Source organism: Mesoplodon densirostris, chromosome 17, assembly GCF_025265405.1.
Source record: "Mesoplodon densirostris isolate mMesDen1 chromosome 17, mMesDen1 primary haplotype, whole genome shotgun sequence".
Classification (NCBI taxonomy): domain Eukaryota; kingdom Metazoa; phylum Chordata; class Mammalia; order Artiodactyla; family Ziphiidae; genus Mesoplodon; species Mesoplodon densirostris.
In genome coordinates this window covers 46,914,515-46,933,827 of record NC_082677.1, presented here as the reverse complement: position 1 = coordinate 46,933,827, position 19,313 = coordinate 46,914,515, and positions in this window count along the sequence as shown.

The following is a 19,313-nucleotide window of genomic DNA, read 5'->3' as shown; positions in this document are numbered from 1 at the left end:
TAAAGTTTTATTGGAACACAGCCACGCTCATTTGTTTACATTGTGTCTATGGCTGCTTCAATGGCAGAGTTGAGTTACGTGACAGAGACTGTATGGCTTACCAGGCTGAAAATATTTACTCTCTGGCCATTTACAGAAAAAACTTGCTGACTCCTGCTCTATGAAGAAGAGAACTCAGAGTCTCCCAATTCACTAAATTCACCTGGAATATGTTCCAACTAATTTTATTTATATCTCAAAGGACAACGTACCTCAGTGATATTTGGTCACAGTAATATATGTGAACAAATTTGATAGAAAATATCAATATCCTTAATCTGGTGACATATGACATATAGTCCCATCTGAGGGTGACTTTCAGTCTGTTTTTTAGGCTCCAACTTTAATAATTGGTCCTAAATTTCAGATCTTCCTATTCCTTTAGTTGGATTGCAAGCTGGCAGAATTATTGCCATGATATGCCCATAATTGTCCCATAAAGTAACAAGTTACTTTCTGGCCTTGCCTGACATTACTCTGTGTAGGTAAAATGAAGAAATTGGCACGTTTGTTCTCCCAGCTGCATGCCTTCTTTCCTTTGAAAGATCTCATCAGTTGCAACGGCTTAGTGTCCTCAGATTCTCTTCCTATCAAAACCTGCTCTCACAAGAAAACATAATAAATTCACTCACAGTAAAATGCAAATAACGTATAACAATACAAGATCACCTTTCCAGAGGTATCAAAGTTCCTAGATGCACCAGCAAGTGGTAAACAAATTTTTCTTTCATTCTCTCTTTTTGAGGTCAGGATATAAAGAAAAAAATAGCACCAAGTAAGCTAGTAGCTTCTTCCACTAAGAGATAGTTCCTCTGTGCTTAATCTATAACCCAAGAACCTCTACATCAGAATCACCCAGGGGGCTTCCCTGGTGGTGCAGTGGTTGAGAGTCCGCCTGCCGATGCAGGGGACATGGGTTCATGCCCTGGTCCGGGAAGATCCCACATGCCACGGAGCGGCTGGGCCCGTGAGCCATGGCTGCTGAGCCTGTGTGTCTGGAGCCTGTGCTCCGCAATAGGAGAGGCCACAACAGTGAGAAGCCCGCGTACCGCAAAAAAAAAAAAAAAAAAAAAAAAAAAAAAAAATCACCCAGGATACTTAATAAAAATGCAGATCTTGAAGCCAAATTCTGGACTGACTAAATCAAAATATCTGAAGATAAGTCACTGGAATCTTTATTTCAACAAGCACAATTTCCTCTCATGATTTTAACGTTGAGTAAAGTTTGAAAACTATTGCACTATAGTGTGTGCAATTATTCTGCCCACTGGACTCATATCTTGATGGGTAGTAATGGTAGGCTGGAGATGCTCCAGGACCTGCCTCGCTCAGTCTGATTGGCCACTTAACGGTCCCCTGACTTACAGGTGAGCTGATGAATTTCTCACACTACAAGGGCTCTCTCTATTGGGGGCTGGTGTAATGTTGCAGAGTGTAAAATGTACATTGATTATTTATTTTCACATTAACTGCACAGAACAATGATATGAGGTAATCATTAGTATGTTTCAGGAAAGTGACCCAGTTTCCTTCATTGTAAAATGGGGATTTTTTAACAAAGCCTGTTTCAAAATGTAGTGAGAATTGAGATAATGCACTTAAAGTGCATAGCATGCAGGAAGTGGTTAATAATGTCAAAAATTACTGTTGCTAATTTTATATAACATGAGAAAATTAAAGCTCAGTAGTTTTATTCAATAGGTCTGTTACACAACTTGTAAGATGCCAAGAAGATTTGGAACCCAATACTTTTTGGAGTCAGTCTTTCTTTTACCCAGAGGTTGATTTCCCATTTATCATGAAACTCATACTGAGTTTCAGAGTCCCTCATTTGCATGGACCCCTTCCAAGACTCTAAGATGGACCCAGAAAGGCAATATGCTCACAGAGCCAACATTTTTATAACATTTGCAAAAGTTAGATAATTTAATCGCAATTGGTATAGAAAACTGTTTCTTTCCAGTTCTATTCTGTCATGTTTTTTCTCTTTTTGTTGGCATTGAAGTGGCTACAGGCATTTACAGCTAAAAGAAAATTGAGTTGGGGATAATTTCAGCTTGGATTTTGTGGGATGTTTTTACGTGGTTTGTAATCACTTCTGTATATAGTTACATTATTACTACCAGGCGCAATGTATAATTGACTTCAATAAATAATCCTACTGACTATTTTTCCAGTCTTCATGGTATCATGATACGATAGTATCTAGACCAGAGCTTATATTTTATGAAGGTGCACCTTAGTACCCAGCACCAAGCACTGAACGCATATGCATAGTGGAAGTGAAATTAGTTATGAATTATACAAGCTAGTCTGTGGCAAAACCTTACAGACAGCAGAAAAGTAAAATTATAAACAGAGGCTTCTGTTCTCACCAACGTTTAGGCAAAACAGAAGTTGTCTCTTGTCAGGAATATACTCAAACATATAGTGTATGCAATTATAAATGTTCCATAGTTTTTTCCTGCTTTTCTCCCTTTTTTGATGGAATTGCACAAAATAGAATTTATCAGAATTCCTCAATTTGTAAATCACAAAAATGTAGCAGTTCTAAAAACCAGTGAGTACAAACTGTTTGTAAATCACACATTTATACATCCCTCCCCCAAATATTATAAAATATCTGACTAGACCTATAACAAATTGAGAAACTGAATTAGTAACTAAACATCTTTCTTCAAAATAAAGTTCAAGTCCAGAAGACTTCACTGGTGAATTTTCTCAAATGTTTAAGTAAGAAACAATACCAATCCTACTCAAATTCCTTTGGAAAATAGAGAAGGAAGGAACACTTACTAACTCATTCTATGAGGTCAGTATTACCCTGATGTCAAAGCCAGACAAAAACACTCCATGAAATGAAAACTACAGGTCAATGTCCCTCGTGAAAAAGGATGCAAAAATCTTCAACAAAATATTAGTAAATAAAATCCAACAACATATGAAAAAGGATTATGCATTCTTACCAAGGTATGCAAAGTTGGTTTAACATCTGGAAATTGATCAATATAATATATAATATTACCAGGATAAAAGACAAACCTATGTGATCATCTCAATAGATGCAGCAAAACATTTGACAAGATCCAACACCTATTCATGATAAAAGCTCTCAACAAATGAGGACTAGAAGGGAATTTTTGCAACCTGTTAATGGAATTAAAAACAAAACAGAATGGCCATCATCAAAAAGTCTACAAATAATAAATGTTGGAGAAGGTGTGGAGGAAAGGTGGGAATGTAAATTGGTGCAGCCATTATGGAGAACAGTATGGAGGTTCCTTATAAAAAACTAAAACTAGAGTTATCATATGAACCAGCTATTCCACTTCTGGGCATATATCCAGAGAAAACTCGAAAAGATACATACACTCCAATGTTCATAGCAGCACTATTTATAATAGCCAAGTCATGGAATCAACCTAAGTGTCCATTGACAGATGAATGGATAAAGAAGATGTGGTGTATACATATAATGGAATATTACTCAGCCATAAAAAGAATGAAATAATGCCATTTGCAGTAAAATGGGTGGACCTGGCGATTATCATATTAAGTGAAGTAAGTCAGGTAGAGAAAGACAATTACCATATGCTATCACTTATATGTGGAATCTAAAAAAAATGACACAAGTGAACTTATTTACAAAACAGAAATAGACTCACAGACATAGAAAACAAACTTATGGTTAACAAAGGGGAAAGAAGGAGGAAGGATAAATTTGGAATTCAGGATTAACAGATACAGACTACTATGTATAAAATAGATAAATAACAAGGACCTAGAATATAGCACAGGTAACTGTATTCAACTATATTCAGTATCTTTTAATAACCTATATTGGAAAAGAATCTGAAAAATTATATATATATATAATTATATATATGTATATAGATATTAAGGAATCACTTTGCTGTATACCTGTAACATTGTAAATCAAGTATAAAAAAAAAACAGAGCAAGAAAACTTGTCACTAACATCATAGTGGTAAAAGGTTGAGTGCTTTCTCCCTAAGAAAAGGAACAAGTAAGAATGTTCACTCTCAAAACTTCTATCAAACATTTTACTGGAGCTTCTAGTCAGTGCAATAATGCAGGAGTAAAAAATTAAGGGCATACAAACTGGAAAAAAAAGAAAGTAAAATTGTCTTTATTTACAGACAATATGATCCTGTATGTAGAAAATCATAAATATATTTTTTAAAAAAACCTACTATAACTAATAAGCGAGTTTAGCAAGGTTGCAAGAAACAAGATCAATAAATTTAAAAAATCAATGGTATAAAGTACAAGCAATGCACAATCAGAAAATAAAATTAAGAAAACAATTCCAATCACAATAATATCAAAAACAATAAGACAATAAAGAATAAATTTAACAAAACAAGGACAAACAGGCCTGAGAGAACTTTCTGGGTTGATGGAAATTTTTAGAAACATGTTGTACAACTATATAAATTTACTAAAAATCACCAAACTGTGACCTCGCAATGATAAATTTTATGGTATGTTAACTATGCCTCAATAACACTGATTAAAAATGTATAGACAGAAAAAAGCATCTCTCTACTCTCATAAGAAGTAGATAAATCTTTCTTTTCTCATAAAAATTATAAAATTGTCACATGATGAGGCAAAGATTATGCAGCAAAAATGTGGGGGAAAGTGTTTTAGAGGTTTGTTAGTCAATGAATAAATAAATAGATTTTTTGTCTGAACTTTGTAGTATTTTTCAGCATTAAAAATGTTTTTCTCTAAATAAGTGTCTTATTTTTTTAATTTATAATTTGTATTGCTATTCTTTTTTAAAAAATAAATTTATTTATTTATTTTTGGCTGCGTTGGGTCTTTGTTGCTGCACGCGGGCTTTCTCCAGTTGTGGCGAGTGGGGTTACTCTTCGTTGCGGTGCGCGGGCTTCTCATTGTGGTGGTTTCCCTTATTGCAGAGCACGGGCTCTAGGTTTGCAGGCTTCAGTAGTTGTGGCCCACAGGCTCAGTAGCTCCGTGGCAAGTGGGATCTTCCCGGACCAGGGATCGAACCCATGTCCCCTTCATCGGCAGGCGGACTCTCAACCACAGTGCCACCAGGGAAGTCTCTGTATTGCTTTTCTTAAAGGGGGCCCTAAAATTGTGTAAATTTGAGTTTTAAAAAATCCACTTCTGTTCCTATTCCTGTTCCCTAGTCCCTTTCTCTACAGGGAACCACTTTTACTGGTTTATTATATAGGCATAGCTCAGAGATAGTGGGGGTTCAGTTCCAGACCACCACAATAAAATGAATATCACAATAAAGCAAGTCACATAAAAAATTTTGTTTCCTGGTGCATATAAAAGTTATGCTTACACTGTACTATAATCTATTGTGTGCAGTAGCATTGCATCTAAAAAATGTATATACCTTAATTGAAAAATACTTTATTGCTGAAAAGTACTAAACATCATCTGAGCCTTCAGCAAGTTATAATCTTTTTGCTGGTGGAGGCTCTTGCCTTGATGTTGATGGCTGCTGACTGATCAGGGGGCTGGTTGCTGAGGGTTGGAGAGGCTGTGGAAATTTCTGAAATAAAACAGCAGTGAAGCTTGCCTCATTGATTGACTCTTCCTTTCTTTCTTTTTTTTTTTTTTTTTGCGGTATGCGGGCCTCTCACTGTTGTGGCCTCTCCCGTTGCGGAGCACAGGCTCCGGATGTGCAGGCTCAGCAGCTATGGCTCACGGGCCCAGCCGCTCCGCGACATGTGGTATCCTCCCGGACTGGGCCACGAACGCGCGTCCCCCGCATCGGCAGGCAGACTACCAACCACTGCGCCACCAGGGAAGCCCGACTCTTCCTTTCTTAAGTGATTTCTCTGTAGCATGCAATGTTGTTTGATAGCATTTTACTACAGTAGAACTTCTTTCAAGATTGGAGACAATCCTCTCAAACCCTGCTGCTGCTTTGTCAACTAAGTTTATGTAATATTCTGAATTGAATATCCATAAGAAGCAACTCCCCATCCATTAAAGTTTATCATGTGATTGCAGCAATGCAGTCCCATCTTCAGGCCCCACTTCTGGTTCTCTTGCTATTTCCATCTCATCTGCAGTTACTTCCTCCACTGAAACCTTGATCCCCTTAAAATCACACATGAGGGTTGGAATCAACTTCTTCCAAACTCCTGTTAATGTTGGTATTTTGACCTCTTCCCATGAATCATGAATGTTCTTAATGGCATCTAGAATGGTGAATCCTTACCAAAAGGTTTTCAGTTTATTTTGCCCAGATCCATCAGAAGAATCAGTATATATGGGAGCTATAGCCTCATGAAATGTATTTCTTAAATAATAGGACTTGAAAGTCAAATTTAATTCTTAATCCATGGGCTGCAGAATGGATGTTGTGTTAGCAGACATGAAAACAACATTAATCTCATACATCTCCATCAGAGCTCTTGGGTGACCAGGTGACTTGTCAATGAGCAGTAATATATATTGAAAGAAATCTTTTTTTTTTCTGAGCCATAGGTCTCAACAGTGGGCTTAAAATATGCAGTAAACCATGCTGTAAACAGATGTGCTGTCATCTAGGTTTTGATGTTCCATTAACAGAGCAAAGGTAGAGTAGATTTAGCATAATTCTGAAGGGCCCTAGTATTTTCAGAATGATAAATGAACATTGGCTTCAACTTCAAGTTACCAGCTGCATTAGCCCCTAACAAGAGACTCAGCCTGTCCACTGAAGGAGGCATTGACTTCTCCTCTCTAGCTATGAAAGTTCTTCCAATATAAAGCTGTCTCATCTGCACTGAAAAGCTGTCATTTAGTGTAGCCACCATCATTAATTATCTGAGCTAGATCTTGTGGATAACTTGCTGCAGCTTCTATATCAGCACTTGCTGCTTCACCTTGCAGTTTTATGTTATGGAGAAGACTTCTTTCCTTAAACCTCATAAGCCAACCTCTGCTAGCTTCAAACTTTTTTCCTGCAGCTTCCTCACCTCTCTCAGCCTCCATAGAATTGAAGAGAGTTAGGGTTTTGCTCCAGATAAGGCTTTGGTTTAAGGGAATGCTGTGGCTGGTTTGATCTATACCCACTGCTAAAGTTTTCTTCATATCAGCAGTAAGGCTGTTTTGCTTTCTTATCACTTGTGTGTGCACTGGAGTAGCACTTTTAATTTCCTTCAAGAATTTTTCCTTTGCATCTAAAACTTGGCTAATTGTTCAGCAGAAGAGGGGGAGCTTTTGGCCTGTCTCAGTTTTTGACGTGCCTTCCTCACTAAGCTGAATCATTTCTAGATATTGATTTAAAGTGGGAGACATGTGACTCTTCCTTTCACTTGAACACTTAAGAAACCACTGTAGGGCTGTTAACTGGCCTAATTTCAATATTGCTGTGTCTCAGGGAATAGGGAGGTCCGAGCAGAGGGTAAGAGATGGGGAATGGCTGGTGGGTAGAGCACGCAGAACACATGCAACATTCGCCAGTTAAGTTGACTGTCTTATATGGGCGTGCTTCATGGTGCCTCAAAAAAAGTACAATAGTAACATCAAAAATCACTGATCACAGATCACCATAATAAATATAGTAACAATGAGAAAGGTTGAATATTGTGAAAATTACCGAAATGTGATGCAGAGACACAAAGTGAACGAATGCTGTTGGAAAAATGGTACAGATAGGCTTGCTCAATGCATGGTGGCCACAAACTCAATTTGGAAAAAACATAATATCTGTGAAGCACAATAAAGCAATGTGCAATAAAATGAGGTATGATGGTGTAGCCTTCCAGAGATAATCTAATTATTAAATAACAACATAATCTAATTTAATAATAATAACATAATAGACAATTTAGCATGACTAAGGGCCAGGCTGTGCTCTAAGGACTTTCCATTTATTAAACTGCTTAATCCTTTCAGCGATTTTTTGGGGCAGGTCCTATTCTCACCCCATGTTACAGATGAGGACACTGAGGCAACAGAAAGTATAGTAACTTTCCCATGGTGAGTTTTAAACACGGGCCATCTAGCTGCAGTTTTTACTCCTAATTACCATTCAAAATCATCTCTCAATATATAATTTTTTTTTGGGGGGGGGTGGCTGGTGAGAGGGCAGTGGGAATGGTCTAAAGCATAGGTACAAAGAGCTGGGTTTTACACATGCTGTACACACTTTTCTATATTGCTCTTTTATGTCTCAACAATATGTCTTGAAGACAAGACTGGCTACATAATTTTCTGGGCCCAGCACAAAATGGAAGTGTGAGGCTCCTTCTTCAAAAATTATCAAGAATTTCAAGAAGGCGACAGCAGAGTATTAAATCAAGCATAGGTTTCCTTTAAACCCATGCCCATGAAGTCAGCCCTGCATGAACCCAGTACTTTCCCCTCTAGTTCTTGTCTTGATTATAGCTGCTTTCCACTGACTGATGCTGGTCATAGAACTAAGAGGTGCCACCTCTGTGCCACAATCTAGGGACATGCAAACTGTTCTGTTGTGACTGTCAACTTATGAAGGGAGAGGCATCAAGTGTGCCCATGCAGCTCCGGTTATTGACTAAAAGGGAAAACAAGAGTCTGGCTGCAGAAATATATGGATAGAGATCTAGAGATTAGAAATCTGTAGTCTGGAGTTACCTTGCCTCTTATCTTTTGCTTTATTTTTAGCAAGGTCATTTGGGTCACTAATATTGATGAGATCAACAGAGCTAGCACTAAATTCCTCCCCTCTGCCTGTTTCTCCCTACATCTGAACCAAAATTTGTCCCAGCCTGTACTTGTGGGTAAAACTTATCAAACCATTTTACCCAAATGACACTGAAAATTGGATTGCTAGACTCTTTGCAGCATTTCATAGCATTCGGATTTTTCCTTTCCTTGGTAGGGAAAAACAGGAATCACCCAAAGAGTTTCAGCTCATCTGACTGCCCCTGATAAGATCAGGAAAGTTCGCTGAGTGAAGACCCTCCAGACACGTTTCTGACCTGTTGATGGAAGGTTTGTTTTGGCCTCATTTCTTCTGCCTTTCCCAGCTGATACCTATGGTGACCTAAGGAATTAGAGGCACTGACCAGACAAAGAACATCCAATTCAGAGTCATCCAAAGAGGTACAGGCAAGAGAAAAAGAGCCGAGAGGAAAATTTCCAGAACATTTCCATTTAGAAGCACGATGAAACTTGTTGACTAAGGTAGCCACGTTATCTAGGGCATGCATTTGACAATCTGGCACAGGTGACGAAACTGACAAACACACACAAGAAACTAGCACAACATTATCTGTAAATTGGTTGTGATTGAATACTTCATGTCATCAAGGGAATAGAGGCAATGAAAGAAAAGCCTTATTTCTCTGCAAAGAAAGGAATTTCTGTCAGAAAGAGACTAGGAAATAAAAGAGAAAAACGTCTTAAGAGAGATCACTATGCATTCTATAAAGTACATGTTGTAAAATGAAAAGGGAAAAGCAGCTTGATTCTGAAACTCTATTCAGTGTAATTTTGTGTAAACTGTTCTCTAAAGAGAGAGACTGAACCCTAATCAACCGGCATCTTCTTCCAGATGGCTCTAAGTGTGCCTTCATCTGTTTTTTAAGAGAGGGTGGGTATGATTCCCTACTATAAGGAAAGGCACATATTGAGACTCGATCAAAGGATTTTTCCAATACATATTTATAACTTAGCACTCTCAGAATGGCTTGTAAGGGTTTTCCCTTTCCCTATCTCTGCCTGGCATTTGTTGGCTCATCACTGCTCGGATGATGACATGCTTCAGTTGAATTCTGATTCTTAAGTGGCTGCCAAGTCCATGATGTTTTTCTCCCCAGGACCCTTAACCAATACTTGTTGAATGAATGAAAATAAAGAGACTGCATCCCCATATCCGATGGCATACCAGTTGACCAAGTAGTAACTGCAGGAGGAAGGCCAGGTTGGCATCTTCAACTGAAGGCAAGGAGCCTGAATTACATCCTTTCCTACACAGAACAGAATGATGTGAACACGGCTGCAGGATTTTGACCCTATGGCACTTCCAGCTTCATGAGAAATTTCAGCGTTTTTTAAATAAACACAGTAACAGAGATTTACCTAAAACGATGCCACTGTGCCAACAGTGAAGTCGAAATTGCTGAAGAGATTCTGGGAGAAAGAATTCTTGAGAAAAGATTCCTAGTCATTGCACTTATTCATTCATTTGTTTGCTTATTCATCAAAGTAACTACTATGTCTCAGCTCTTGTGCTAAGTTCCTGAGGATATGCAGGTAAATAAAGTAACATATCCTCCTGCTTGCCCTCAAGTTGACCATCTAGTAGGAATATTTCAATTACAATAGTTTGATGAGGGTTATGATGCCACAGCATGTTATGGAAGCAAATTTTGAAGAATACTTAATCAGACTTGGAGAGTTGTAAACTATTTCTAGAGAAGAGACACGAAAGCATAGACCTGAAAAATGAGTATGACTTAGCCAGGCAAAAGTGGGCAAGGATCTTTCAGTAGAAGGGAACAGCATTTGCAAAAGGTCAAAGGCAAGTCCGGGGAGAGGCATGCTGGGAACTAAAGGAAGTTCATGACAATTGGTGGTTGAGCTGGGGCGGAGGATGAGAGAGGGGAGAATTTGATTGGAAGGGTGGAGAGGACAGCAAGAAAGCATACTGAGCGCTGGTTTGTGAAGGAAAAATAATCTCATTCTTTCACGTGTGGATTTTAGATGTGATTTGAGGGGTGTATGTAGATGTTTAAAACATACCAAGAGAAATTCTCAAATTCCCTGCAATCTACCAACATTAAGAAATGAAGGTTAGCACAGGGAACTATACTTAATATCTTGTAATCACCTATAATGGAAAAGAATCTGAAAAAAAATATATATATGTATATACATACATATATATATCAATATATAACTGAATCACTTTGCTGTACACTTGAAACTAACACAGCATTGTAACTTAACTATACTTCAATTAAAAATAGAATAAAATGAAGAAATGAAGGTGAACTAAATTTGTAATATATATAAATGTCAAATCACTATGCTATACACCAGAGACTAATATAATATTGTACATCAACTATACATCAATAAAAAAAAGAAAAAGAATCTATGATGCTACGGGGTCGGGGAATAAATGAAGACAATCTAAAGAAATTGGAAATCAAAATCATCTCTTTTGAATTCTAGAAATACTGAGATGAAGGAAATTGTCACAGATGAAAATTACAGTGTGTGCTTCCTGCTGCAATAGCAGCAGGTAGAACTTAGAAACTTAGAGAAAGAATTGAACTCAAAGTTTCCTAACTTTCAGTAGAAGTTTGAAAAATCTGAATTCCACCTGATTTTATAAGATAATTACAGAGAATCATTTTCTCCTCAAAGTCAATAGGTTTGACTAATACATAATCTAAAGATTCTTCTAGGACTTTTGGAAAGTTCTCAGAAGACATTTGCAATTTTGGCGATGTAGAAATAAAGGCAGTGCCTATTTTAAAGTCATGGATACTTAAACGAATATGCTGAAACTAACATTAAATGCCAGGCTACTCATCATCATGAAGAAACATTGGTGATATTTAATAATATTTTCTTCTTAGTGTAATTTTGGTAGGATGATCATAGGCTTTTTGACAAGTTCCTTTCTGGACCCCAGTCAGGTAGACTCCAATTCCAGCCTTAATCAGAGTTGGGATTCGTTGATCTCCAGAATATAAGAGCTACACAGCCAATTATAACTAAACAAATAAGCTAATTACATTAATAACTTGGAAAACCACTAATCTAGACAATGGTTCCCAATCTCTCATCAGAAGACTCCTGGAGCTACTGCAAAAACATTTCAAATCCATGTGTTGCCCAAGCAATGTCTCTACATTATACACCTAATCTTATGCAAAAATTCATGCCATCTCTAACAATAGATTCCACTATTATTATGTTTTAATAAACAGAAAGCATTTAAAGGTTACTAAATTTATGACAGTCTTTTGTCATATGTTCTCAAGCAAAATATTCTAAAAGTACAACTATGAGATAACTTAAAATGTTTTTACCTTAAGAAAGAATCCTCAGTCTGCAGAACAGAAGGCCTTTTGAGTTTTTCTGCAAGTGAGTTATTTTTTTGTCGTTCTAATTCACAGGTATTCGTTCTAATTCACAGCATATTATATACAACATTGCAAATAAATAGTTGAAGGATATAATTAAGCCCAGCAGAATTTTAGCTGGCCTGAGTAATGTGCCTATGTGCCATCCTCCACCTACAGAGTCCCACAGAAGCCTTAGGGCTGTTCAGAAAAAGAGAACATATTACTTTATCTGCTAAGAAGTGCAAAACTCTATCTTAATTTCAATGGCAGCAACTTTCCTTAGTCTAATTTATCAGGTAATGTTATCACTTTTTCACTGCATGGTGCTTTCATGCTGTTTTTAAAGATGGAATTATTCATGTGACTCATGGCAAGCTATCGCAAATCTTTTTGGAAGTAGGTGAGGCATGAATAATAACAAACTAACCTGTAACATTGTACTAGAAATAGATTGCATTATAAAGCCAGAGTTCTTAAAAGCTTCGTTTTCTTCTGAATAATGTGTCCCACTGGGCTGAACTCTTTGTCAGAATGAGGAACTCTTCCATGCCAGGCACATAAAGTTAGCTCAACACTTGTTGACCATTTCATACGTGCTGCTTGGTCCTAGGAAACAAAGACAAATTAGAATCACGTGTCATATTCTTACTCTATGTTCACTCAGAACATTGTGGAGGTGGACAGGAGGCGTCTTTGGTGGCTACGTCGCAATCTGGCTTTTGTCTGAAGTGCTGTAGAAGCAGAGAAAAGAGAGCGGTTCTTACAGCACTTGAGGAAGTAGAGAGTGAACCAAGAAAGTTTTGCTTCATCAAAGAGACATTTGAGATGTCTAGGAGGATGAGCTGAATTTTACCCCGCAGAGAAGAGCGGGAGGTCACTCCAGGGAAAGGGATCAGGATACACAAAGACACACTCCCCGTTTTCCTTCACCCCTCTCTCTGTTTTATTAGTTCTTCCTCCCTGACCCATTCCTAAATAATGGGGGTTACTCAGAACTCTAGCCTGGACCGCTTATCATCTCACACGCCACACAAATCTTAAGCAATTTCATCCACGCCCAGGGATGGCTTGATTCCCATCTTTACGTTGATGACAACTAAATATGTATCTCCAGCCCAGATCTGTCTGCTTAACTCCAGAGGAATATAAGCAAAGCCTTCGCAACATCTCTCCTTTGGCAGCTCACAGATCTCTCAGACTCAACACGTTCGGGACTGAATTTGTCTCCTCATACCCGTCCTGCTGCAATTTTCCCGTTTCAGTTACTGGCATGACGATCCCTTAGGCGCTCGCACCAAAAACGTGGGTGCCATCCATGACTCCTCCCTTTTTCTCACCCACAGGCTCCATCCAATACGTTGCCAAGTTCCGTCAAGACAGTCTCTGAAGTAGTCCATGAATGTATTTCCTCGCTCTTTCCCTATTGCTTCTACCTTACTCTTATGTCCCGAATTATGTCCTTAATCTCTATGTCCTAAATGACTGAGTAGGAACTAGCCAGCAGAAGGGGAGGTGGAGGGGGTAGCCTGCATTTGGGGTACAGTGGAAATGGTACAAGCAGGAACAGGGGCTCATGGCTAAGGAACGGTACCAGGTTGGACTTGATGTTTTTTTTGTTGTCGGCAGTTACAGTGGGTCAAGCTCTCCGAAAACTCCAAAGTAAGAACAGCACACGGTACTTCTCTGCTGTGGGGTTTATCAGCAGTGCTCTTAGCAAGTTCATTTGTCTGAGGTTAAAATGATGCTCTGTGGTCACAAGACCAAGGATATTGCTGGAGGCTCCCAACAGGTAGGAGGTGAGGTCCTCTCCTCCTGGTTTTGAACTCCAAGAGGGGACCTTATGACAAATATGTGAGGCTCCTGTCTCAAGGACTCAAGCAAAACTGTATTAAGTTAATGAATGAATGAACAAGCCATATTTGCTCATTTGAGAACAGTTGCTTTCTAGTTTTGGTCCATTTATCTTCGTGTTGAATGAATTTGTAAAAGTGTATCTCATAATAAAAAGGGTAACCCTATTTTTGTCACATTTGCTGCAAAAATTTTTTTCCTAGATTTGTGTATGTGTGTATTTGTGTCAGCAAACTTGTCTACACGTTCTTTTTCTTTCACTTCCAGACACAGGACTCCTTGCTGCTTTGGTATATGCTCTGAGTCCTTGGAAGTCCCTAAATGGACCGGGGGCAAGAGAGAGCCTGCCCAGAAGGGCACTCCGGATCAGAGGAAGACATGTTTCAAGGCGAAATACTGTAACTTAGGCAGGGATTTTCACTTGAACGTGAAACAATTCCACATTTTAAAACATATTTTTTCAAACACAACATGCACTCAGTTAACTGAATGTTTGGAATCAGTTTTTAGTATAACTCATTTCACTTGAGTGTGTCTATTTTCAGAAAGGCCATTGTGCCAAGGACAAGTTGATCAAGTGACTTCCCCTAAGTGTTTTGGCAATCCACCCTGATGACACACTGCCAGTTATCAAAAGCACAATCAAGTTCAGGAGAACTGAAGCTGAAGCACACAAGGCCGACACCACTGGACTTTGAAAATGGACCCCAGTGTGCTAAACGAACCCTGTCTAATATCCGTCTGGATTCTCTCACTCAGTTAAAATAGGTATTTTTTATTATTATTAATCACAGTAAAGAATTTAAATGGTACAGAAGGTAGAAAAGAAAACTAATTTCCTACTCTAGTTCCCCAACACTCTCCATTACAATCTACATATTGTTCTGCTCCTTGTTTTTTTACTTAATAATATATGTTTTATATATTTATGACATATAATAATAAGGTGCATATATAGCTAATTTTTATATCGCTAAATACGACAACATATTGGTAAGCCTCTAGCAAATATAAGAAGAGAGCACAAAAGCAAGGGACTATATCAGCGTAGGAACTCTAAATAGAAAGAAAATGTAAAGAATTCAAATTTTGTGGCACTCAGCTCCATAAAACTAGATCAAGTTGAAAGAGGAAATAAATGGATGATTTCCCAAGAAACTTGTAGATAATTTGTAAGGCTGCCATGGGACCATGGACTCAGACATCATTTTAAGTACAGGGTACACTAAGCCCAAGGAGGTCCAGCTGACCTACTTAACAGAGTCACCCACGCTTACCTAATGTGATATTACACCTCCAATAAACTCATCGTGCTGTGTCTAATAAGCACCTAGCACTCAAGATATTCTTGTGGAATGAAGGAATCCACTATGCAGAGTGAACCAGTAAGCAGCCTCAAGAGCTTACTCCCTGAAACACTCTCCTCTATGGGGACGTCTCCCACACCTCCTGTGACAGCCACCATCTGCAAGTTAGATGTTAAAACTTTAATTTAGCCCTCCTGTCATTCAGATTAGAGACAGGTTCTGATTTAGTGGGAGCTTAGTTCGGATTAAGCTAACTAAGGATTTAGCAGGATTTAGTTGACTATTCTTATGCTCTCCTGCCCAAATTGACTGCAGGGAATTAAATCTATCCTGGTTACATCAGAACTCTATGGGTTGTAAATTTTCTCCTTGATGATTGATATTAACATCCCTTTGGAAGTCGGGTGGCATCGTATAAGGACAGTGAAGCCCTTTGACTTTGATTTGGGATCAGGTAATTAAATGGATCCCCTCCTCGTGCAGATACCTAAGTCAGAAGTATTTATTTTAGTTTTGATATAGTCCTTAAGGTAGCTCCTAAGTTATTTCATATGACAGTAAATATTGTTTCTATTGTCTTAAGATACTTAAGATGACGATTAACTCAGTGTGAGGCTTTTTTCACTGGGAAGGAGAGGGCAAGCCCATAGTACCTAGCAAAAGGACCCTCAGTTTATTGGGGGTGTGAATACACAAGAATGAAGGTAGAAACTGGATTTCACTGGCTGAGAAACAGTTTCATCAGATAAGGCAGGAAAAAATGGGATCATTACTCTGGTCAGAGCTCCACGTCAGTAAAAACAAAAGAGAAAAAACATCTTCATCTCACTATTTCAAGGAGAGAAGTAGCCCTCTCTGAGTTTTATTATGTGGTTTAATTGATAGAGAGAACTGGAAATCAAGACATCTTGGTTCTGTTCCCATAATTTGAATGCTTTCATGTTGCTCTTTCTGATTTGATCAAAATATCCTCCATGTGCAGGGGCTTAAGAGCACAGCTCTGTAACCACCATTAGAGAACAAGCAATTCAAGTAAGTCATTACACTTTAAGTACTTCTCAATTCAGAAATAAAGGAACTAAATGCGGGCAGGAGATTGAAAAGTCCATAATGATATCAGCTTAAATGTGGCTTCCGGAGTTATGTTGTAAAAAATCTGCAGTGTTCTCTTATTCAACAGCTACTTGGAAAATTCGGACCCACAGCACATAAGAAAATGCTGCTTATCATTGCCCAAGACTTGCTCCAGGGGCAGCTCATTTTACCCCATTTCCTTCTCTCTTGCCCTTGCCACCATGTTTGAAGTACCTGAGAAAGGGAGGGTTCTCCAGTATCAGATCATCACACGTCTCCAACTACAACCTTGACCTCTAACGTCTTCAGGTCACTTAGATCTGCAATAACTAGAGAAGTGGTCCTCAGCTCTGGCTATATATTAAGATCCCTTGAGGCAGTTAAAAAATTACTGTTGCTCAGATCCTAATCCAGACCTGTTAAATCAGAATCTCTGGGATTAGAGGATTGTTACTAGTATTTTTTAAATTTCCATATGGAATTCTAATGTGCAACAGGAACAGAGATTGGGTCCTGCCAAGAGGGATCAACAGACATCCCCAAGCTCTCGACCCTGGGCTTTGCTTCTGAGACAGCAAGTGTCCAGGAGTGTGGAACCAGCCCTGCAGGGATTTCTGGCTTCTAGGGGAAGCCTGGCTTGATGTTATGAATTTGAGGCCGGACTGAACGTAGAGACAAGTCCTACTTTATCTCTTCCCTTTTCCCAAGACTGGGATGGAAAGAAATAGTTCCCTCCAGACTCCCCTACATCAAAATTCAAAACCAAGTGGCAGGGTGGAGGCCTAAGAATTGTCTTAGAGAAACCACAGTTTAGCATCAGCCATTTAATTTCAGACTAGTTCTTATAGATAGGATTCTCTGTGCTCGGCAACTTTCACATCTCATTTCATTGGCACATCAACCTCTTTGAGCTGGGGTTAGTAGCCCATTTTACAGATGAGGAGACAGAGGCAATTCAGAGCGCTTCAGTAATCAATGTAAAATCACCCTTCTAGGAAGTAGCCAAATCAAGATTTAAGCTCCAGTCTTTCAGATTCTGAGGCCCATTTTTCCTATGAGCCTGCACAGTGGCCCTCACTATCCTGCCACTTGTGGGGGAGTAGTCAGCAGCAGCTGTGAGCAGGAGGCAACCTGCTTTGTGACAGGTTGACATTATGACATTATGACCACTGTCTCCATTTTTGAGCACAGAGCTGGGCTTTCAGATACTCTGATGATTTTAGCCCCAAAGTAAACCTCTCAAGACAATTTGAGAAGGCATAAAAGAAACACCTCTCACTCAACTCAGACTTAGGTTTTGCAAATTCAGCTCCCTGGACCAATATATATGCTCTCAAATTGGTGACCCTTTTCTTCCTGAACCTGGGAAGAAAGGGAGGGATTCCAGGGAGAGAGGGGAGGGAAGCTCATGAGATTCTCTGGCACAGAAAAACTGCTTCCCTATACTCTACGCCCTGAAAAATGAAATAAATAAGGAAAGAGAGTCCCGGAGAGTTTGTGAGGAAATTAAGAATACCTGCTGTTTCACTGTGGGTTCCAATAATTAAAGATTGATTTATGGTCACAAACTCTTAAACGGATGGAGTTCGACTTTATTCTCATCTTAATCTGAGTTACTTTAATTATCGGAGAAAGGAAGTTTTAACTGGGGCCAATAAAGGGATGATTTCTGAATGGTGGCGAGCCTGGGTAAGATGTGCAGGACAGCCAGGACATGAAGTAATTGTAGGGAAAGATGAAAAATAATACATTTTTCTCTTTGATACATTTTTAAGACAAACAAGCATAATTCCAGATATGCAGCTGCCAGATTTGTGTTTCATACCTCAAATAGCTTTGATCATTACAGGGGGAACGTTTAAAAGTCCAGTGACAATGTCTGTTAGAATTTCATTCAATATTTATAGTACTGAATAAAATCAATTCAGTACTTATAGTACTATAATAGAATAGAATTGATCAAGATGGGAGAAAAAACAAATCTAGCCTGCTCTGTAACCTGCCTGGCCTGCTCAGTTAGGGCTTGGATTCCAACTGGTGGGCAGCAAAATTAGGAGGCGTAGCCCTTGGGCAGCCAGGTAAGGTCAGAGGTGGCCCAAGTCCTTGAGTAAGTCACTTGTAGCATAGAGGAGCCTCAACTATCTCTCAAATACTCTTAAGTTTGTGATGCAAATATTCTTATTTTCTAGGAGTAGCATCATGTGAAAAATATTTGGAAGCCCTCTAGATAGGAACCAAGAGCTAATGTAAAATTGAAGATTTCTACTGCACATGGCCCAACCCAGAGTTAAAGTATCCAGATTTGTTAGGGCAGCTTAGATCCCAGTTTCCCCACCATTCAGTTTCTGCTCCCAGCCCCATAGTGAAGAAATCCTGCTGCTCTATTCAACCAGACATTCGCCAGGAGGAGAAATATGCATGTGTAAGTCCCAACCTTTTCCCAGTATTTCTACAGGCAGGCAAGAAAGGGCGGTCATACAAAATCCGTGGAATTTCTATGTTCAACACCATGCCCATGGAATATTCAATATTCATGAAGTCTCTATATTTAATAGGTGAATAACAAATGTTATTGTATCTTATTTTTAAGATTTGATCTTAAAGAAAACAGAGAAAATCTAAATACTTTTGAAAGCAGAGTACGTTGTAGGGGGAAATATATATATATATATATATATATATATATATATATATATATATATATATATATATATATATAAAACGCAAAGGAAATATATATATATATAAAACTCAAATATATATCACATATATTTGGCAATAAATATATATATTTGCCAATTACATAAATACACATCTGACAATTAAGATAAGTACAAATATTTGAGATTTTCAAATATTTGAAGAAATAAAATGCCTCCGAATGTTCACCCTATTACATGCCCTGGCAAATAAACATAAAGACAACTATTTAACTATAAGCATCAGGGCCTATGGTGAGTAGAGAGCATGACATTCTAGG